At 37.9% G+C, this 23,376-nt stretch overlaps 1 protein-coding gene and 1 long non-coding RNA gene across 2 annotated transcripts in view; one reads left to right on the forward strand and one right to left on the reverse strand.

Moving 5' to 3' along the window:
- The window catches only part of LOC124175675, a 153,800-nt gene extending 144,716 nt beyond the window's left edge, over positions 1–9,084 (forward strand). The window contains exon 5 of the long non-coding RNA XR_006869210.1: positions 8,713–9,084. This is a non-coding gene — a long non-coding RNA (uncharacterized LOC124175675). The remainder of the gene's footprint in view (positions 1–8,712) is intronic.
- LOC124175674 (obscurin) overlaps positions 1–23,376 on the reverse strand; it is a 201,513-nt gene that overhangs the window by 169,368 nt on the left and 8,769 nt on the right. The window lies entirely within an intron of this gene.

Consider the following 23,376-nt stretch of genomic DNA (forward strand, 5'->3'; position numbering starts at 1 on the left):
GTGAGACAATCGCAATAATTTACCGATGGCATAACTCGTTAATTAATAAAAAGCATGTCATCGTTAATCGCGAATAAGTCAGACGGTCGGTAAAAAATTTATTTACGAATAATGTAGAGCGATATTTACTCGTCAGAATGGGTTAAGCATTTGAATTTTTTTGGTGAAATAATCGTCGAATACCGTACCGATAACTCTAACGTAGTTAACTACAAGTGTTCAAATTAAGTATTTTGAATTATTTTCCTGTATCGGCGAAAGTTCTTTAATTGGATGTAACGAGATTAGCTTCAATGACACGGTTAAATCTTGAGTCATATATACATGACCATTACGCAAACAGAAAAGTGACGATTGAATTTCTAAAATATAGAGTTAACAATTATTCGTCGTAAATATTTTCCACTTTATAATTTTGAATCGATGTAAATTTTAATTTGAATACGTAAGGCGTTTGTTTTGCCAGAAATTTGGCTTGGTTTGTGAAACGTCGGTCAGGTCTCGAGAAATTTTTACTCTCTGCGAGCAATCGGCTGAGTGGAAAAAAACGGTTGTATCAGTGCCAAGATATTTTGTTAAAGAAAAATGTGTGAATAGCAGTCCGAAGTATTCTTGTAATTATCTAAAAAGTATCTAGTATAATACGGCTAGAAGCGTTTAAATATTTCAAAAATGTCAGAATTCCACTTCCAGTTTATCCCACATTCAAAACATGTCGAGTACTTGGTCGTCGCAGACAAATGAGAAGAAAAAAATCAAAATCAACGGATACAATTAGCGATCAAATCTTATTACTGAGCGAGGTTATTATAACGCTTCGAGTTACCCGAAAGCATCTGCGATCTTGCAATTATTACTTATGTAGCGACGTAAGCTTCGGAGTCTAGATTCTCGTTTAATCGATAAGATAACTAGTAGCGCGGTAATTAGCCGCTGTACGAAGCTTTAGAGCGAGCAAGGGAGGCGAAATTACGCCGTAACTCAATATTCCCGAGTCAATTTATACCCGCTTTACGAGTTGTAGGAAAATATATTGTCGCAGGTGATAATCTGCAGGGCTTCGGTTATATTTTCCCTTTTTCTTCCTCTTTATAATGTGGAAAAATGGAACCAAGGTCAGGGGGATTTTGCTCTCGACCTGAACATTGTATAGCTACCCAAGCAATTAATTACGAGCTTAAACCCGCAACCCGTATAAACGAAATCAATCTTATTTTAGCGGAAGTTAAGACAAATTTACTTCCCCAAATTAAACGCAATAATAAATAAACAAATAAACGGAGGCTCGAGGTAAGCGGTAACGTCGCTCTGAAATTAATGACGTTGCCGTTGCAGTATAATTTTGCCGTTGAAGAATTTTTCTTTGGTAAAAAAAAAAAAAAACAAAAAAAAAACAATCTGACAAGTTCGCGGCTTAGTACATACTTTACGATGCTGTTTAAAGTTATTGCAGCAAATCTTTTGTAAAACTGTGTATTATTTTCCTTGTTACTATAATGTACCGTTTTTAAATTTGTTCTTTTCGCACCAGCATTGAGTTTGAAAATACATGCCTTGGCACGAACATCTCCCACTAATGAAAGTTCAAACCCGATCATTATACTCTAATCTACGTGAAATATTTATTTTTAACCTTCGCAACAACCCCTAATTAGTAACAACTCGGATAAATTCTGAAACATTGGTCGTACCATAATTCCGTTCTGTAACAAGACGATTATTTCTAAGGCGGTCAAAACCATTCGATGCTCGTCAACGATTTTTCGAATCAATTATTAGCGCTAATTACACAAAATACCCGACGTCTTGTTTGTAGGAAAACGACGAGTCGGATAGTGATCTGAAATTATTAAAAGTCGTGTGAAAGAGTTCGAGTAATTTCGTTCACGGTATGACTGATTGTGAAAAGAAACACACGTGAATCTACGTAATTAATTATCAAGTTAGCTCCGAGTCAAGTATCAAAGCAAAAAACCGTGTAAATAAATAGATAAACAAACGAAACGAGAAGATTTTTACATAAAATCTCAAAAAAGTGCTGACAATTCCTTGCGAAGCAAGACATTTCATTGATAACCGGCCGGAGCAAAAGACTGTTCAGACTCGTGTGAATAGCCACTCAAGATATTCGCAGAAGAAAGGGATGTGTTCGTTTTTTTTTTTTTTTTTTTATCCTTTTCTTTTTTCCTCTTCGTGTTTTCTCTACGTCGAGACAAATCCGTTTTGCGATTCGAACAGCCATGTATACCGTCTGCACGATCCTCGGGAAATCCGGCGAAGGAAAAACAGCTTCTTATTACCCACAAACTGCGCTCGTCTTATTCCCCCCTCGAGAGCTTCTTGGATTAATATTGCATTCTGTATAGGTAGGTACGTACGGCGTATACATGACCGAGTTGTGGAAAAAGCTCCTTTACGGCATCCCTTCCTCATTTCGTTTCCGGGAAAAGAGGTACCGATAAAGGAGCGTCGCTTCAGCGATGCGGAGAGGAGTGTAAAATTTGAAGAACAATTCCGTCGACCAGGTTTTGCCTGTCTGTAAATCAATGCCCGATGTCGATAATTGTTTTAAATAAATTTTCACTTCCTCGTGGTAGGTCAAGTTGAAATATTTTATTTTTTAACGACGTTTCGGTGGCGCACTCAAATGGCTCAAGCAAAATCTTAGCCCGATATTTGTCAAATTTTTCTTGTTCATGGTTGGCGGATGCCCGACCGAAACGTCGTTAGCGAATAAAATATTCCAACTTGAACTACTCCGATGAATTGGAAACTTACCAACAAATAAAATGGTCACGAACTTGTCAACGATGAATGTTTCAGAACGATTCAGTGTCGGTATAGTTCTTCTTCTTCTTTTTCTTTTTCTTTTGAGGAGAAAAAATAATGCTCGTCAGAGATGAGAAGGCTCAGTGACTGTACCGGAGAATGATCGTTGTGCCACAGAATACGTGGATTCGCGTTCGTCATAGTTGTGGATATTTATCTCTAATGTACAGGATGTTGCGGACCATTAGAGAGAGAGAGAGAGAGATATTGAAAATCGCAAATTTTATCTCCGTCGCATGGACCATTGGGTTTCAGGGATGATTAAGTTTCGTTTGAGTACTGTGACAAAGAGTAAAGGCACGCGTGTGCAGCGTACAAAGTACATGATATATTGCGAAGATTGATCGAGGGATGCGAAACGAGGCAAAGAATGAATAAAAAGGATTGGATCACTGTATCCGGCGGTATAAAGCTCACCCAACGATATCGCTCTTAATTCGATCCTCTTAACACAACTTTCTTACACAATCCACTTAGCCGACTTCAAAGACCTCGTAAGTTTGGATTTTTCACCGATTCTATCTTTTTATTATTTCCTTATTTTTCTTTCCTCATTCGTGGAACGAGCACAGGGTCAAGGTTACTTCATTACCGGTGATTCCAAGCTCGACTCGCGGCGAAAGCTCATTGTCATCGACGTCGTCTTGGGTTGGTCCTTCCCTTTAGGCCTTTTAATGAAATGAATTTCCGCCATCTATGTATGTACTTATCAACTGAAAATTTACTTTTGGTACAAAACTGTTTTCTCCATTTCGTTACGCACTTTTAAACTGGTAATGTGTTGCCTTCTACGATATCACGGACAGTCCAAGATTAGTTACAGCCTCTTCAGGACTTTACGTCGTTTTCAAATTGCACTGGCGTTCAAATACTTCGTAACTTAAATGGAAAATTTTCGGGAGAGTTTTAGGCACGAAATGGGTGTGTAGTAATGTTACAAAAGTGCACTTTCTTCTCCCACAATCCAGCAAAAGTCAGTCAGTGCCTGATCACTTTGATTATGATTTTTGGACAATATTACAAAACTGACTGACTTGGCTTGAGTAACATTCGAAATGATATCCAGAATCGATCGAGTGACAATTATACATTAAATATTCAACCACGCGATTGCAATGTCTTGCAAAATTGCAATTGCAGAATAGTAGAAAAAAAATTAAATAAAATGTACATACATGATCAAATTACCAGTATTCGAATCAGAATTGTGAATAATGCATTACTTTGATAATACGCTGCTGCATTCGTTAAATACGTTACACTCCGTAATGTGAAATGAATGAGTGCAACCTTACAAATTACAAACGTAACGTGTAACGAGTGAGTGCTCCATTGCGCATAAAAAAGTAATGTCTAATGGATGCGTGTTCCTCTTTTTTAATTATAATGGAGAACTTATCCAATATACATTGTTGAAAATAATAGGTGATGCATTGTTAGTCGAGTTCGAATCTTGTTGCCACGTTATTTGTACGTACGATAATAGGACTTAAACTGACAGAAAATAGGGGGAGATTTGGCACTCAACGACGTTCATCAGGACAGTAGATCCTCCCCGTCGTAAAATAAATAAGGTTCATCCCGACGGGGTCTGACCTCGAACCCTTGGTCTACCGGCGTTGGGGTGACATTTGAACGGCTTGCACGGTTTGCACCAGCCCCGGCAAAATGGATAATCGTATATCTCTCGGCTTGTTAAACTAACGACTCTGAAACCGCCACCGCTTCGCTCGGTGTATACTCTCGAAGATATTTTTCGGCGGTCGTAATTTGTCGTTTATTTATTCTTTTTATTTTCACCACAGTCCGTAACCGAGAGCGATTCGTCCAGAAAGTGGAATAACGTGAGCCATGGTACGTTGTCAGACACCATTTAAAATAACTACCATAATTGGATAATTTGAATCATTGATTTGCCAATTTTCTCGACTAAACTTGAAAGCCCAATTCGTCCGACGATCTTTAAAGAAAGCTCGGCTCTAAATTTCACCTCTCGAAGCGCATTTTCGACTCTCCCTTTACGTAACCCGATCGATAAAGAAACCTCGAACAAACATCGGGATTTGGGACAATCGCTATTTTGATCTATTGAGTATGCGAACAGCTTTAAGGTCGTGCTATACTTCTACTGTTACCGATCAAGCAAACCCGACCTTTTTCTTCCTTTGTTAAATAAACAAACGAACGGAAAGGTTTCAAATTTCTACGGTGCCTCGCTCTTTTCCAGCGAAATTTAGGAAAGTTACTCATATCCAGAAAATCGTAAAAAAATGTACGGTTTTTTTTACACCTGTTACTATTCCCACATTTTTCGTAAAAAGATGAGTTTACTCGGTCGGTAAGGGTAGGAGTACTGTACGACCTTAGGGAACATAGACGCACTTTCCTTAGTCAGAAAATAGCCGCTGTAAAGTTTACGAGGATCCGTTCTGTGGAATTAGACATCTCTGCACGACGGACATGATTTCCTTGGATGTTTCTCCGCCAGGTTGAATCGAGATCGCAGCCAGCCAAGAATCTTCCACCCTTTTACCTTCCACCCTTCGCTTTTCGCCATCCGGTGAACCCCGCATTTCTGTATAACCGAGATTAGCGCCGAGGTGGACGCTAATTCTGAACGGTAGAACCCGACCAACGACGACGGAATCTTATCGCGAGATCGACGGGCTTTTTTCTTCCTTTCCCTTTCTCGCTTTTCCGTGCTTTTACCTCCTCCTTCTCCTCCTACTCCTTCGCCTTCTCTTTTTTCCCGAGAAAAAACACACCCAGCACTTTTTCTCCTCACCCGATTTCCACGACCAAGTTGTGTTAGGTTATTGCAAACGTGACCTGACCATATGTTTCAACACCCAACATTTTTTTTTTTTGTTTTTTCATAAGCTTATCAGATAATCTGTTCTCCGTAAGATGTGCGGTTTTATTGGACTTAAGGAAGGTCGAATTTCAGCGTCGGTGAAGATGATGCCAATATACTTGGGAAATAAATAATATATGATAACAAAATAAAAATCGCTGATCAATCGCTGTAAAAACAAGGTAACGTTCAAAGTTTTGTCAATTTTAGGAAATTTGCTTGCAGCAAATCTAATTCAAAACTGATTTTGCCCAAGTCGAAGAATTAGCTTCTCCCCTCTGAATTGAAACTGGAAACTTATTATACATGCTGTAATTTTTTCGAGAATTTCATCACCATTTTCGAGTAGCTAATATTTTCAACCAGTCCAATGTAGTTCAACCGTAGATATATCTCACCCTGTATATCAATAACTGATTGAGTAATTGATTTTAGGCATTAAGAAATTCTGACTCCTTCGTTGAAGATAATTTGTGGCATACTTAGCGTGAATATTACTTTTGAACCAGCTGAATTATAAGAAAAAATGTGTTTTACGAGTGATGAACCTTGATTCAAACGGTTTAGCGTTAAGTAAAATTTCAAAATTTTAACGCAATGCATTTTCTCCCTCCTTATCTCCATCCTTCTCCAATCATTCGTCAAAAACAATACGAAAAGAACGAATACCAAAAAAATAATGTAAACTCTTTCAAAATTTCAACTGCTTCCAAGCTGTTGACCATTTTTTCATTTGTTATCCCGGGCATTTTGACAGTCCGTATTTGTACTTGCGAGGAGGAAAATTAAAAAAAAAAATCAAATTGCAAACTCTGGAGTTTCAAACGGAGATCCCTTCTACACAAAAGTTATATATGAACGGAAACTTCGCGTAGACGGTAACGTGGATTTAGAATTACTCTCTTTTACCTGTGTCAATGTTTATCACACGACATTTGAATCCACGTTATTGACCAAAAAGCACAAGAAGGTAGATCTCGCTTATATTTGTACAAAGTTGTACGGGCAGGGACCATGCAGGCTGAACACGTGTTTTTGTCGACTCTATAGACACAACGGCAGCAACTGGGGACACTGTCATATCGCTCCTTGTGTATTCTGGCTCTGTCGGAACGTGATATTTGTATATTGTACATTATACATTGTGCACGTACGGTTTGTTCTGGAATAACTTTACGCTTGCATGATGTACAATGTGTACAATTGCGCTATTGTACTATTTTCTGGATGCATTGATGCAAGGGTATAATTTCTCCGCAATTAATCGTCTGCAAAGCTGTGTATATTGTTTCGTGTAATGCGACGTTTATCCGATAGTTAATATTAGGTTTAAGTTGAAAATAATACATAGGGACGGTCTTGAGGGGCGGTAAAAATTTCATCATGGAACAGGTAGTTATTACATGCATATGCGAATGAAAAATCAGAGACAAAGGAAAAATTCTACGAGTGTAAAACAAAGCGAAACTAATTGTCTAGACCTTGACTTTTTGGAAACTCGGCCAAGGGGAGAATGGGAAAAAGTGTTGGTTGCCATGCACGTACGATTGAACGAGCAAATGAGCCAGAGCGAGAATTATGAAGGACCCGAGAGTCGGTGCGAGTGCGATAACGGAAAGGCAGCGAAAACGGAAGATACAAAAAACGTTGGCTAGAAATTGGATGAAGCGACGTCGGCGTATCAGAAATAAGGCGATCTTTCTCGCAGAGGAACCAACGGCGAAACGTAAGCCGAATTATTCACGTCGTAATTACATATGGAAAATAGTGTGACGGAGAATTAACAGAAAATCGGTAATTAGTAAATTTCGCAAAGCAAGAGATACTTACTCCAACCCATTATAATGAGGAGTGGGGTTCGTAGTCTGAATCAAAAGTTGGGAATAGAGAAAAAAGCATTCAAAAAATGATCAGACATCTCTACTATGTGACAGAAATATGACAACACCAAGCAGATGGTGTCAATAATTTGAGAAAAGGTTTGATAGTTGGAACGTTAAAACTTATTGTAAGTGAAATCGGATGTTTTTTTTTCATGTCCGACTCGAATGTTTTTATGCGTATATTTTAATCCCAGATATCCGAAGCTTAATTGATAAAAATATAACGAATATATAATCCTGTAATAACAGTTTAAGAGTTGTCCCCAGAGTGAATAAAATAATGCCTGTTACGAGTACATTACAAGGTCATATTTTTTGAATATTGTTCAAACAATTTATTGGAGTCTGTTTAGCGAACAAAATTGCCCAAAAACATCAGCATCGGATAAAAAACACTGGAATTTCATGATCATGAAAGTTCTGATTATAACCTCGTCTCTCAAATTGTTTATACCTTAACCGACGTTGTTAGAATTTTCTCATTTTCACATTTATTTATATAAATAGTGGAAATGTTGTTTCGTTCGGGTTTACTATCACAAGCGCGAAATAACATCGCTGTAGATTTTTGGAAAGTTTTCGCCCCCTTTTCCAAGCTTTTGCTTCAGATTGTCGTTCCAATTCACCCTAAAGTAAATTTTCCCTTCTCTCGTTTGTTGGCGGTGTCGCAGCTTTCAAAGCTGGGTCGATTGAAATTCGGTGTAATCTTTAACGGAGGCTTTCCCCCTACTTACAAGCGTGCATGCGGCATGTACACGGTTATGTAAATTTACCGTGATTAGCAATTAGTTGTGACAAGCTGGCGCCCTCATCCATATCGCATGATATGCATATACATTTACGAAGGGAGGGTGATTCCTGCAACGACGTCTCCTGAGGTACATGTACCTTGGCATAATCTGTATAGAACCTCCATATAAACGAGGCTCAAATCGCTGTGGTTGACACGCGAAGCTGCGGGTATGCTTTTCACTTCCTCATTTCTAAGTCGTTTTTTTCTTTCATTTAGTTTTTTTTTTTTTCTCAAGTGTCGCTAAAGAAATTAAAACACGAAACGAAAAGAAGAAAATTGGGCGTGAATAAAGAAAAAGAATAGAATTTCAAGCTTCAATATCACCGTTTTTATTGCTGAACGTTCTGCCGCAGGTCACGTGTCCGATTCAACGAGCTTTATACGCCAGGCTGGCGAAAGCTTGCAGCTGAACTGCGCCTAGCATGCCCTGTCAGTCCGAAGGGATAAAGGATACAAAGGATCGGGAAATACGGTGAAGCGAGAGACAATAATCCAATGCAAGAGTGCAGCAGATGCATGGGAGACGTGCGGAGAAGAAAAACAACCATCCGGGACGATATTTCCGGGTGAATTAAATAAAAAAAATGCGACGACGGTACTGTTCTTGAAGTTCGCGATAAATAATGAAAGCTGTAATTTTGTGGTCGGAGAATCCCCGAGGAAGAGGTGCAGGAAGGTTGAGGAAAATTTTGCAACTTTTTAGAGCCCCTAAATTGAAGCTTAGGCGAAACGTGTCGTGAATTTAATATGGTCGACGTTTGGATTCAATTTTTATTTCGGTGCGCAAAAAATGTGAATGTCGATGACCAAGGCTGTAAATAAAGCTCTAATTTAAAAAAAAAAAAAAAAGAAAAGTGTAAAGAGTGAAAACTGACAGCGAGCCCAATTGCGCAGTGCTTGTTTATCGTTGCTCGCATCCCGATCTGAAAATATTAATTTTTGCCCGGAGAGTGGGGATGTATTTTTACGTAGGTACAGCTATCGCGTATATAAAATTCCGTTTGAATTATGACCTGATGTTTATTATTTAGCAGTGATTCCGACATCGCGCGGCGGCGATGATTTATCGTAACCGCGTCAATGTTTTGTCCGCCGCGATTCCCCGCTTAATTTGCGGAAACGACGCGACTGTACCCGTCATCCTTTTTCATATACATATCTACCCTTATATAAATATCTTTATATGTATACACAAACCAACGAATTTACATCGTCGTATGGGACTCCGAAACCACGGTGAAATTCCTGCTCCTATTTTTCAAATTTACGTTATCTAATTTATTTCGTTATAAAAACTGATGATTAACCCCAACTTTTTTCTATTTCATTGAAAGGATTCCGAGCTTTGCATTATTTACTATATAATATGATTTTCTATGTGGCGAACTCAGTTTATTGGTATTAATTGCTAATTACTCAAGTGACTTGCCATTTTGAAACCGAATCTCGTACCCGCAGAGTTCCAAACTCTCGAAACTACGGCTTGTTATTTTTTGATGTTGAAATTAATTTTTACCTCTTATGTATATATATATATAATACACGCTTGCTGTACCGAGATTGTTGAATAAACTTTTCTCCGCGGGCGAAGAAGGGTCCGAATTTCAAGAAAGTCGGTAATTCCGGTAGCGCATCACGCTTCACCCCGTAAGTTTCGCAGGGATAAATATTAATGATTCCGCAACCCCAGCGGATAGGAATAAACTGCAGAAAGCTGTAATTATATACCGCGGTGAAATCAAAATACGCGTGAAAATTCTATCTCAAGTAAAAGAAAACAAAAAAAAAAAAAAAAATAAAAGATCAAAATTGCAAGCATACCCACGATAACTTCTGCGGACTAAATCTACCCCGCAAGCTTCTCATATTATGCGCGCATACGGTATTCAATTTCATTATATTTACCCTGATTATTTTACGAGGCGGCGAATTCTCCGGCGAAAATATCGTTTGACATTTTTATATCCATTTTTGCAATTTTCCTCGACGATGACGACGAGCCTGAGAAGGAAATATCAGCGTAAAAGCTCGCGTACAGCCAGCGTAAAAATCCCAGCAACGTTTTTAGCATGACAAAGCGAAGAATAAGTTGACGTATACCTTAGATGCCTAAAATGTAAATGCGCTAATGCAGTCCTCCCACTTTTGTCTCCCGGAAGTTTTATTTTTCCACAAAAGTTTACCTGATGTATATATTTACTTGAGTATATATTTATGCAGGCACCAATTTATAACTCAACGTGGAAATTAATCAATTCCACTTCCTGCGGATGTCATTATCATATCACTCACCATACTTTCTTTCGGCGTGATTTTTATTCTCACTTTTACAGTCGGAATTTTTAATGATCACAACGGGAAAGTTGTACGAATAATATTATAAACGTCGGGAGTTTCGTAGAGATAATTATTTCTCGATCAAAACGGTGTTTCTATAAATATAATAGCGACCAGTTTACGTACACGCTTTTTTTATGCAAAGAATCGTGCGTTCGGATGTAAATCATAAATAACGATAAATCCCATGGCATATAAAGAAAGACGTATGAATCCTTTCAGGTATGCCATTTTCACCATCATCAAGATGCATAGAAAATTCGTGCTGATTTGTCAAAATTCTTGTGCAAAAGCAACGGAATTGAATCTGTACAATTATTTCCGGAATGTGTTATGAAAATTTAATTACAGTACAGCGTAAAGATAGGCTTGAATATTGCCAGGATTTTGTAGAATCTCGTAAATCTCACACGCAAATACTTCAAAGGTTTTACGAGATTTCACAGGATCTCGTTTGGGAATTCACCGGGTTATCATATAGGTAGGTATATACGATTTTCCAGGAGAACACGAATGTTCCTCAAGATTTTGTAGGGTGATTAACCGTCGCGAACTTCAAAAGATCTCGAATCCCGTCGCGCCTCAAATTTAAGAGTGATTAAACCTTTCGTCCTGTCGCTCGTATATTCGGTCTTGGTGAAATTTCGAATAATATTGCTTTCGTAGATCTCAAAGACGCCTCGTCACAACGCCCTCGTCGTATTCCCTTGTCTATACAGCTGCACACGACGAACGCTGAGAAAAACTTATCCGCGAAAAAAGGGCTCGGCAGTATAACTGTGCCGTTCACGAAATCAGGAGCCACGTGACCAGTAATGTCCATTTTTTAACCTCGTAAGCGAATCACTGTTGTTATTTCGATCAATTTATGAGAATGAAAAAGTCAAGGGTGGGAAAAAACTCGGAACTGGTTGCTGGAAAAGAACGCGGGACGCCCTTGGAGTTCGGCAAGAGTCGCAAAAGGGCCGGGAAAATTGGCGAAAAAGCGTCAATCACGAGCTTGCAGATCACAAGAATTTCGCATCATCGTTCTTCCAGTGGCGAAGGATCTTATCCTGTAGCGTGCAGACGCGTAATTACGCCGCATACAATCTGGGGGTGGAATTCTGCTTTTTCTTCTTTGTCTGTTCTTTTCGCCTTCCCTTCCCACTGGCTTTGGTTACAAAAAAGATTCTGTAGAAAGGCGAGCGTTCTACGTTACGTGGAAAATCGCGCTCACAATCAGTTGATTTTTCACTTTTTCTTCAAATTTTTTTGAATTTGCGAAGAAGCACACTGTAGCACTTCAATTCATATTCGAGCCAAAGATAACAATCCATAAAACGATATATCAACGGTGAATCTTGTTCTCTTGATTTGAAAGTTCACATTGAATTGTAACTATTTCATGAGAATGAATTAATAATGAAAAAGTCGTCGGATACGCTTCTCAAACATCAACTGGAGACTTAATATCACAAGTGCGGGTTTTCTTTGCAACGTAAATTGATATTTAGATTGATGTAAGCAATGAAAAAAAATTTTATTCACGATACTTCATAAGTTTAAAAAATGTATAAAAGTAAAAAATCGACGGAGCGCGATCTTCCACATAACGTAGGACGCTCATCTTCTGACAAAACCTTTCTTTTAACCTAAAAAAAAATTTATAGGGGATGCCATGGTGGAAAATGGTAAGTTATTGATTTCTGAAACAGCCTGATGTATTATCTATGTATATCTCAACGTTTCGTGAATTGTTTCCCGGCTTACGATTAGGTAATTGAGCGAGCAGTTCTTGGGCTCAGAGGGATTGCTGACCTCTGACCATAATCTCTGCAATTTATATACCCGCCACGTTCCGCGAATTGCCGCATAAAATGGCTCCGTTGACAAGGTGAAACAGAATGGAAAAGAAAAGGATAAAGTTGGAAGGGTGAAGAGGAAAGAAGAATAAATGAAAACCAACGCCCCGTGAGTAATTCGCCAATTTGTTCCTTCTGCTTATTTACTTTCATTTTTCTTTGTTTTTTTTTCTCTCCCACTCTTCAATATTGATAACAATACAACTTATTGATACATTTACTGATTGTATGAGAATAAATTTGTCTACAGAATCGACGAACCAGTTCAGACTACCTGATAGTCGGTTGTATTACTGAATTTACGGTTCGATTATCGTCAAAGATTCATATTTTTCTTGTCTCTTCAAGCGTGCGACCGTTGAATTTTTCATTTTACGTCTATAGTCCGGTCGATAGTATTTCTGAATATCAAAATCATTGCGATGTTTTCTTTTTCAGGAATAACTCTGTGAACACAAAAACATTAAGGCGAGAGATTTTTCGATTTTTATTACCGTAAAAAACCTTATTTTCACTAACATCACCGAAAACTCTTTGTCCGAAAATTTAATTTTTGCGGAACAATATTATAACTAGGTATCTATAATATTTAGGACTTTGGTGAATCTGTCTTTGTGATAATATTATATTTTCACATTCAGATGCAACGTCGAGTCGGTTTAACTCAAAAAGATTAAATGTGACCAATTAAGAGACTGCCGCAGTTAGGGCCGAACAAACAACAAACCAAAAAAAAAGATGTAATAAAAAATAAAAAAAAACTGAAATAGTAAAAAAGTGGTTAGGCGTAATAACCGTGGCATGTAAAGCGAAGCAAGCGATAGCAGGTATAGCTGCGGTGGTTGCGGCAGGGATGCCGCAGAAGCAATGCGGCGGAGCCGAAGGAATAAATTCAAAACTCTGTAATGCCCGGAATTCAGGATCCAGTGGAAATAAAAGGAGCATCCCGGTGACAAACTTGCAGTCCGTAGTTTTATCGTGAATTTTTTTCAAATCGCTAAAAGCACGGCCGCATAACCCAACTTTTACATTATCACTTTGCGCGCACAGCAAGCGATGCGAATCGAAGGGAATGCCGTCGCCCTTCTCGTATCTTCTGCGATGTACATTCACCTGCGGGCAATATGCACCGCAAGAATTTCCATCCCGCTATCTCTTCTCTCCTAATTGAAGCGTCTTATCTAAAGTATAATTTGACCACGAAACATTCGTCAAGAAAATTCTGATCCAGTTAATTAAGGGGGAAATCATCACCTTTAATTAACGATCATATCCTAATCGTTAAAACTAATATTTTATCTTCAATTTACGAAAAATCAATAGGGAAAAAATCCGTTGGATAATTTGTAAATAATATTTTCAATTTCGTTTATTAAAACGAATTTGTTAAATCATCTCAATCAAAATCACATTCGTTCGTCATCATTCATTCAGCAATAAAATTGAAATAAATGTGTAAACATTAACGATTATAAGTGTTTGAACTTGACTTTTATAAAAATGTACGTCGATTATTTGTGGTCCTCTTTGTCGTTGGGTCTGTTTTGCAATTTATTATTAGCAACAGGTTCCGTAGTTTAAACTTTTTTCTTGATATCACATAATTAATTCGTGAAAAAACGAGAAATTTACAAGACTTCGACAAGTGTTAAATGACAGGTCTATCGATTTGCCAAGGTTGCTTGGCAAGTGACCAGTAATTCTCTTACCTCTTCACTTCTCATTCGCGCCTAGAGGATAAGCATAATAAATTTGAATTTTTTTACCTGTAGCCTATTGTATGCTACAGAATCCTATTCGACCCAATTTCGTAATTCGTCCAGTGGCTGAATTAAGAAATGTAAAGGAGAAAAGAAAAAAAATTAAAATTGTAAACGTGAAATTGAAGAATTGAATTATGTGGAAAATGAATTTTTCCAAGTGGAACAGGGTTCTTTTTTTGGTTTTTTTTTTTTTTTTTATTTGTGCTTTACTTTTCGCTTTTCTGGGTAGAGAAATTAAAGCAGGCTGGAAAGAAATCGAGACATAAATGCGAGAAGTTGTGAAATATATGCAGAAGAATATACGCGGCACTCTAAATCGGCGAGAATAGGTGCTTGGAAACTGTGGAATTGGATATCGGGGTGGTTTATGGGATGGACGTTGAAAGAAAGGGGAAATTGTGGGGTTTGTTTATTCGGGATGGTTGTTCGCGGACAAATAGTCAGCAGTTTGTTCTTCACATCGGTTGTGTGCTCTTGCTGCAGAAGTGGGCATCCAGTGCCAAAGTTTCTACGTATAGCCGAAGCGAAACTACGCGGCGTCTGCAACGCCAGACGACATGAGACTGCGGATCAAAGCCGGTTGCTCTACGTATAACCAACCCGGTATTTGTGTTCTTCAAAGCCCTTGCTCTCTCACTCTCTACCTGCACAGTCTGGTAATGACTTACTCCCGATTCCGCGTTTCCACACCAACATCAAACTCCTTCGACGAATTATAACCGAATAACTTGCCGAATTTTTTCGACATTTATGTGAACCAAGCAGAGAAATGATGTTCTTGCCTCGTAACGAAGTTTCGTCGATTTTTTTTTCTTTCTTTCTTTTTATCATAATTTGTAGTTTGGTAAGTTTAGGGAAGAACGATTTGAGATTTTTTTTTCTCTTTTTACACCCGAAACCGTGTGGAAGGAAATTGTCACAGCAGGTTGAAAAAGGTATCATGTGACGTCACTAATGTTAGAATATGTCATCTATGTACGAGTATCAGGTACTGTGAAATTCAATTGTACGTAACTTTTCCAATTATCGTGCGTAACGTATAAAAAAAAAAAAAAACAAACAAAAATACGAGCCAATTACGTTGAAATACTTTTAACTTTTTGCGCGTGTGAAATGCCGGAATTCTTTTTCATTAAACTTTCTCATTACGAGAGTAACTTTGTCTTTCTTTTTTTATCTTCTTTCTCAATTTGCTGACCCTAATATTTCGTCGATAAAGGTGAGATAGAAAATACGATCACTCGAGTGGATTAATTGTTATACAGTAAGCAAAAGTAAATTACTTTTGTAAGGAATGTTCAGAGATATTTTGCGACTAATTCCAAGTCCCAGGGCTTGTTCTACCTCGTTGTGAGCGTAAGATTTTAAATAGCGCGGCTACTACGTAAAACAAAATAGGAAAACTAGTCAAGTACAAGTTGCGTGCGTGGGTGAATTGTTCACCGGTTCTCACTCTGCGAGAAGACACCGAAGAATCAACGTCCGATCAATACTTCGTAGTCCAAATTTTCAATCTATTTGCACATCTCAATATATCCGATTTTGGAATCTAAACTTTTTTTTTATTATATAAAGTCTGGCCTAATTTTTTTTTTCCAACCTTCAGTGAAAATGTAACAATTTTAGCAAGCTTATGTCAATTCAAAGTGAAAGGCTGCCCACGAAAATGAAATCGGTGTAACGAAAACGTGGCACAACGGCTTGGCAAAATCCGTCGTTAAAATATCTGCCTGTAAAAGCTCAGTACGAACAAAAAACTGTCATTGTTTAAAGAAAAGATTTGTTACGAGAAAAGTGTCGAATTAAATTTGAAAATGAACATTTATATATAGAAAAAGCGTATTTTAATCTTGTGAATGGATAAAAAGACGAATGAATGATGATAAACAATTAATGTTCGCAGTTTTATTTATAACAAATTTATGGACCTTTGATTTATTCATTTATTAAACACAAATAAAATCTACACGATTCACCTAAAATGAAAGAATTTCACTCAAAATCTTCTCGATTAATTTTTCACGGCACTCGCAGATTCTCGAGATAATTTTCAAGATTTCGAAAGTATAATCGATATAAACGAATCTTAAAATCACCAAATCGTAATCGCTTGTCGGACCTTTTCGAATAATATTGAAATTTTGTACAAAAAGTCTGACCTGCTGCTGAAATTTTGTTGGCAGATTTTCTTTTTTTAATCAATTACTGTTACGAAGGCCGATCCAAATGTTCGCACGACAATTTTTCATACGAATTCTCATCGTTTTCTCAGAAGCTTGTACGTAAAAATTTTCCGCCACTATTTTCCTCCATAACTCAGGTGCAAAAATAACAACAAAGAAGATGCGAGAATACAGATGAAACTCGGTATAACTACGAAACTGAAACGTCTTTACCGGCGAAAAGTTAGTTGCATGGATGTTGTCGTGTTGAAACTTTGAAATCTTGACGTGGAACCTTAACTGTTACATACATACATGTATACGCGAAGATATAATAATACAACTCTTAACTTTCAACCGCTACTGTTGCACTACGTGCGCTGATTACTGAAAGTTGAAGTATTAGCGAGACGAAAAGACGGACCAAAGAGAAGAAAATATTGTATGCGATGAATTTCATCTGAAATTGACAAATTAATATTGACGAATTTCAGAAGAATTGCCTACACATTTGTCACATGGCATCATTTCATTTCAACACCAAAAACGTATGGTTTTTCCAGTTTTAACGAAAGTCAACCCGTTTCATTAATGAATATTTATTACTTATCTACAAATGATTTGATATGATTTATTCCTCTTAGTTATATTTACAGTCGACTCCCTACAGTGAATTAAAAAAATTTTACATGCAAAGTCCTTAGAAGTTTTAATTGACAAACTTTTACTTTTATAATTAGTAAGTGTATTTTCATGTTGCGAGAATCTATTTCAAGTGTATCATAGAGAAATTTTTGACAAAACAAGACGATAATTGTTTCATTACACATTATACAAACAATGTACGATATTGGTTTGTAAGTAAAAACCGGGAATGTTAATCCATGTGTATAAAGTTACATCAATCACCAATCTATCTTGGCGTGAAGTTACAGTTTATTGTTTTTTCTTACGATGAACAGAAATTTTTTTAATAATGTTGAAATCGGTTGGCTTCGATTTTACGATTTGAAGGAACTTATTTCGCTATCTGAATCGTTGTGTCAATCTCCGTACCAATTAATCGTTCTCCCAATAAATATCGCGTGTACAACGACGGTTGGTTTTCCGATTCTTTCCACTTCCTGGCTTTTTTCAAAGACAACATCGTTGACGAGCAGGATTCACCGTAGAACACGAAAGTTGGAGCAAACGCGAGGCGGAGTCCTTATTTCCGCTGCAGAGACGACATCGTTGCAGTGCATCAGTCCATTAAACATTTGCTGCGGCATACTATAAACCATGATATAATCTCGCAATGCGGTGAACACTGCCAGGCTTGGTGAGCGGTGTGCAGGATGTCTGTGAGCCTGTTGGCGGACCCGTGTTCGTTCATAATCACACTCGCGGGTCCTGCGATACCGAGGGAAGTGGGTACAGCGTAGATTCGGGGGGATTACCCGCAGTCTCCGATCAAAAGTACCAAGTCAGCCTAATGCCGCGGACCGTGTAGCTGCCTACCAAAATTCTACAGAGTTCATCCCTGATCTGTGGCTGCGGAATCGAGTGCATTGTACATTGCAGGGTGTGTACGCCCGAGTGCCCTTCGATTAGAGGTTGACTGTAGCGATGGTCACTGAGCTAAAAGTAATCGATGCATCGATTGAACTTGTCGTACACGACTCGATTGAATTGGTAAAAATTAATCGATTATTTCGTATTTTTTTGAAACGGTGCAGTTTGCGGAAACGGAAAAAAGTTTTTTGGTGTTTTTTACAGTTTCGATGAAAATATTCACTTACCTTTCGTTCGATACATCAACTAGCTACTTGGTAAGTCGGGCAATGATAATAATTGATAGTTTAATTACATTAATTAATATCGTATTGTGTCGTTCGTGGGAGTAAAAAAACCAAAACCGATTATGAGGAAAAATTATCGATTCGATCGAAATTCAATTATTTTTTATCATTCTTAAGGTTGAGGCCTGATTAGGGAGCCATTTCTTTACCGTGGTTATGAATTTACGATGAGCATGGCGTCGGTAGTTGGAGGAATTTCGGAGTTTAACGAACGGGCCGAACTGTTGCTTCAAACTAAAGTTAGAAAAAAAAAAGGAAAAAAAAAGGTAGCGATATAATTTATCGATAATTTGAGTTCAGTCGTAGGCGAACGAAGGACTGGGATATATTTATGAGTCTACTTGGATAAACGAAAGAAATTTTATAAGAGTTACTCGTAGCAAGGGTTGCCGGTAAATATGTATTCCGCACAGGAAAGCGGAACTTCTTTGAACATCTACGATGGAAATCAGGATGCAACGAAAGTTACACGATCAAAGAGACTTGCTTCAGTTTGTTTTGTCACAGATAATTGGTCATGCTTCTGTGAGAATTGACAAGTCGCCGTTTTTCCGGCGAGTAAATCGCTATCGCTATAAATGGGAAAAGTTTTGCTTCATATTGATCGTAAATAAAATCGTTTCAGTTTCCTGATTTTATACGGTCGTTCGAACTCACTCGAAATCATGCGCAGTTCTATGTACCTAAACGTGTGAAATGATTTCGAGTCATTTAAAAAATTGCTTCAATTTTGTACGCACAGCTTCATTACTTCAAAAGTTATTCGAATCTATTTGAATTAATTTAACCGTCCATGTGGCATTGAGTACCTAATTAGAATTCGATCGAAGTATCATCAGAGTTTTTAATGTGCCAAAAATTCAATGCACTCGTCCATTAACGTGTACAATAGAAAGAGAAAAACGACGGATAACATCCTATTTCAAGTTTAGAAATTTAGGATTGGAAAGTGAAGTGAAAACCGGCACTTGCACAACATCGAAGACGTAAAGGAGAAATGAAAAACAATGTGAAGTCAATAATGGCTGAGAGTTTCATGGAATCAGAATTTCCTCAGGGTGAGTGGATACGTACCTATTTACCAGCTATCACAATTTTTCTCTCTTTTGCAGAACACCGGGTAACACGAACTGCAATGATGGCTGGACGTTCAACAGCTCCTGTTCCACACACGGGCCAAGGAGCTTTTACCCTCACTGTATGCACGCGGGAGCAACAAGCCGAGCATCCGTGAAGGACAAACGGGAAATGAAAAGTGCCTGAGGACGACGTAAATCCGCTTGAAATGTGAAAAACAAAAGGGGACACATTGAGTTGGAACATTTTCAAGTCCTACCGACAACTCCCATAAACATGGTCGTTTGATATTGCGGGATGAGAAAATTTGCCTTTCACGTCGGATTTACTCGGTGGAAAGAAAGATCTTCAACTCTTTATGGAGTCATTATCGGTTTCGCCTTCTCTGCTGGTGATCGGGTAGTCGAATAATTATTATCTCAATACCTGGCACATCGAGTGGGATTCAGGAAGAGGAACTTTGCAGTTCATTCTCTGTCGGAATGAGAATTAATTTCCAAAGGTAGATTCGTTCTTCGTATTTTTTTTTTCTTCTTTTTTTTTTCTCACGCTGTACCTACAATTATAAGGAGTACTGTTGCCGGAGTAGCTTTTATACGGTAATTTGCGACGAAACTTGTCTTGGTTTATGGCGAACTTTTCTTCCAGCTTACATTCGGTCGCGGAGTTTCCGTGTAAAGAAGAAATTGCACGTATATGCATATACATACACCTATGTATAAATTGTTGGAAAATTTATGTATAAGTAAGAAATTTCTAGATTCAAGAGAAAAGTAGAAATCTTTTTAACTATCTTGGAAAGCGGTCTGCCGTGATATATATTACGGTTGTACGCTGTAGGTATACCTTGTACGCCGCTTAATTTTCTAAAGCCGTGCAGTTACGTAAATGTTGACTAATTTCAATGAGCGTATCTCTTAATTTACAACCACCTTCTCAACCTTTATACGTACAATACTTTCCCAGACAAATTTCCTAACGTACTGTTTCCGTTTTTCTTCTACTTTCTTGTTGTTTTTATTTTATTCTATTTTTTGTTTTTCTTTTGCTCCGGAATTGCCTCACTTTTAAGCTTTTATTTATAATGTATACTCGTACTTTTACAAGAACAAATTTTATGAATTAAGATACGTCAAAATTTCTAATGCTTATGTTTAATGCATAATTCCTAATCCGTGCACGTTTAAATCGTAATTTTTGAGATTGAAACAATCAAGCTTCCTATTTCCTCTTATTTTTTCTCTGCTAATTTATGTTTTGCGATTTCTTTTAAAACTTCGTTTTTGAATATTCATACCAATAATCCTTGTCAGTTATTCAATGGTTCCAATGAACATGAACATTGAATACCAGTATTTTAGACAAACTCATTTTTGTTTTGACCAGTGAACACATTTTTAGGTTTTCCTTTTTTTTTCTTGTGTTTACCTGTCTTTGCTGAGCTGCAAGAGGTTGATGCAAACGGAACTTGTAGCGACTCTATAACTTGCCTCGAGTGAGTCTTAAGTATCCGTGTAGTTTTGCCACGCGAGCTACGTGAGGTGGTGTTGCACTTGTCGGTTAGGTTGAAGTTGGCCGGGAACCAAATAGAAAGTAAAAAAAAAAAAAACACGCCGCGGTTAGATGTTAGATATGTGTGTGTGTACCATAGATAATTCGCAGTACTTTCTACGGTACATCGTCGAGAGGCAAAGCTGGATGGTTGGTAAGTAGAAAATTGTAATTAAAACTTGACGCTTAATTGCGCCGTCAAATTGAGGGAAAGAAGAAGAAAGCAGAGTAAAAAGGAATAACGCTTGGCGGTTAAAAAATGACAAGATATTTCAGGTTCAGAGTTTGAGTCGAAGGAAAATAAATAAATAAAAAAAAATCGCGATAAAACCAAATTGAAGAAAAACAAGCTGACTTGCATGTTTTATTCATATATTTTATATTCTATTACAGCCACAGCTGCATACAATTTTGCAATTTGCAGCGAATGGTGGGTAAAACAATTATACTGGAACCTCGCGGCGGCAGCAGCAGAATCAGCTCAGCACCGAGTAACAAATAGTCGTCGGCAATTTTATTAGTACTATTTTCCGCTTCCCGATTAGTGTTGATTTAAACTCAATTTACAAACCCGATTCTTCGTTAGGTACGGATTAACCGAATACATATATACGTACATATAGTACGTACATAACGTTCATGCCGACCGTGTGCCGAGAAAAATTGCTAGTTGTCTAAAAAATGAAAATTATGTTTCCAGCTGTAACCACAAAATCAAGTACACTAATGCTCAAAAGTATTTTGACAAAGACGGCAATTGAGTTAGTTGCAAAGAAATATAAAATACAAAAATGAACAATCATTTTTATTCAAAATAAGTGAATTTCGTTAGCTACAAAACAAAGTTAAAGCAAAGAAAAATAAGTGATAAATGATAAATCAAAATGACGAAGAATTTCATATTGTCAAAATACTTTTAAACGCTACTGTATATGTTACTAATCTATCCGATTATCGTTACTTGCAGTAAATTTTGTTCCAAAACTATTGCTACAAATTGATATTGAGGTATTGATCAACTGGAAAAATGCAGTAAACTAAACAAATGGATATGCAATCCATAAGTAACGCAGTAATATCTAGGAAATGTATCATTTACAATTATAGCTACTTACAGCCATTGTACTAAAAAATTTTAGTCAGTCTAACAAAGTAAATTTTGCTCAATTTGGCTTTCAGTGCCTGCGTCTGCGAAGCTCCTCGTACGACTGCGCATACTTATATCTATAGGTTGCGTCAGTGTTAGTTTCCGGTTCGGGAATTTCACGTTCTAGGCTTAAAAAGTCCTTGTTATACCATCCGCATCTACTCGTGGCAACGAGGCGTTACGCCAACTACGGTAATTTAGCCGGGCACATTTTTTCCCTTTTTCTCCTACCACTTTCTCATCTTCTTCTCTCCTTATTTTCTCGTTTTCCGTTTTTTACCTCTTGCTGTTTTTTTCCCCTCTCATATATTTTTCCTCGTTTTTCTTACCCGAGAACTTTCCTCATATTATTCATCCTCATAAATGACGCTCTATTGTTCTTTGATGGTAAGAAAAATTAACTCCAAATACACCAAACGATGGAAATTCGCCAGAGGAATAAATTACCCCCTGATCATGTAAGTTATGCGAGGATTGGGGTTAAAACGAAGACGAGAGGTGTGAGCTGTAATTTCACGGTGTGCCAAACAAGATTCGAAACTCACTTGCGCGTTTCATTTTGACGTTCGAATTTTCTTACAGCATCTTGCATCGCGATAAGTTCGCGTTCGGTGAATACGATTATCCATAACGGCACGATTCAACCTTATATAGCGAGGTATATAGCTATACATATGTATATGTACATATCCAAACCACGGTACGTATATGCAACACGTGCCACGCGACCGTGACGAATAGCTGAGAGTCCCCGCGTCCTCAAGGAGGAATTGCCCCCATCCCAGTTCGCTTCCTCTCTAAAAACTGAAGAGTCTTCGAGATTCTGAATGATGAGATTTTTATTCAATTAGTGGGCAACTCAGCCGGTAGATTTTTTGTCGCGGAAAGAGAAGAACGAGAAGGTTCGCCAAAGTGGAGGAGCGGAAAAAGGAGATTGAATATTGGTAGGAAAATTACGGACCCTTAATCGTAATGAGGAGCTTGAGTTAGCGGGAGTGGCATGAATCAGTACGTGCAACGGCGTTCGATTTTTTCCACTTATTTCGACACCGTGTAAGAGCCGCCGGATGTGTGTACGTGAAACACGACACTTAGAGATAACGACGATATTCGAGTTACCTACCCATAACAATTTTCATGGCAACCAGCTGCAGGATAGCTTTAACGGCTCTTTAGTTGCCGTCTCTTCCGCATCAAAAATTCAGCGTATGCTTGCGGCATGCGGGAATTTTACTTTGGATGTTCTTTTGAAAGAGCTGGTCTAAAGCGCTCGACCAACTCCTAAACACTTTACC

Source organism: Neodiprion fabricii, chromosome 2 (assembly GCF_021155785.1).
Source record: "Neodiprion fabricii isolate iyNeoFabr1 chromosome 2, iyNeoFabr1.1, whole genome shotgun sequence".
NCBI classification, from domain to species: Eukaryota; Metazoa; Arthropoda; class Insecta; order Hymenoptera; family Diprionidae; genus Neodiprion; species Neodiprion fabricii.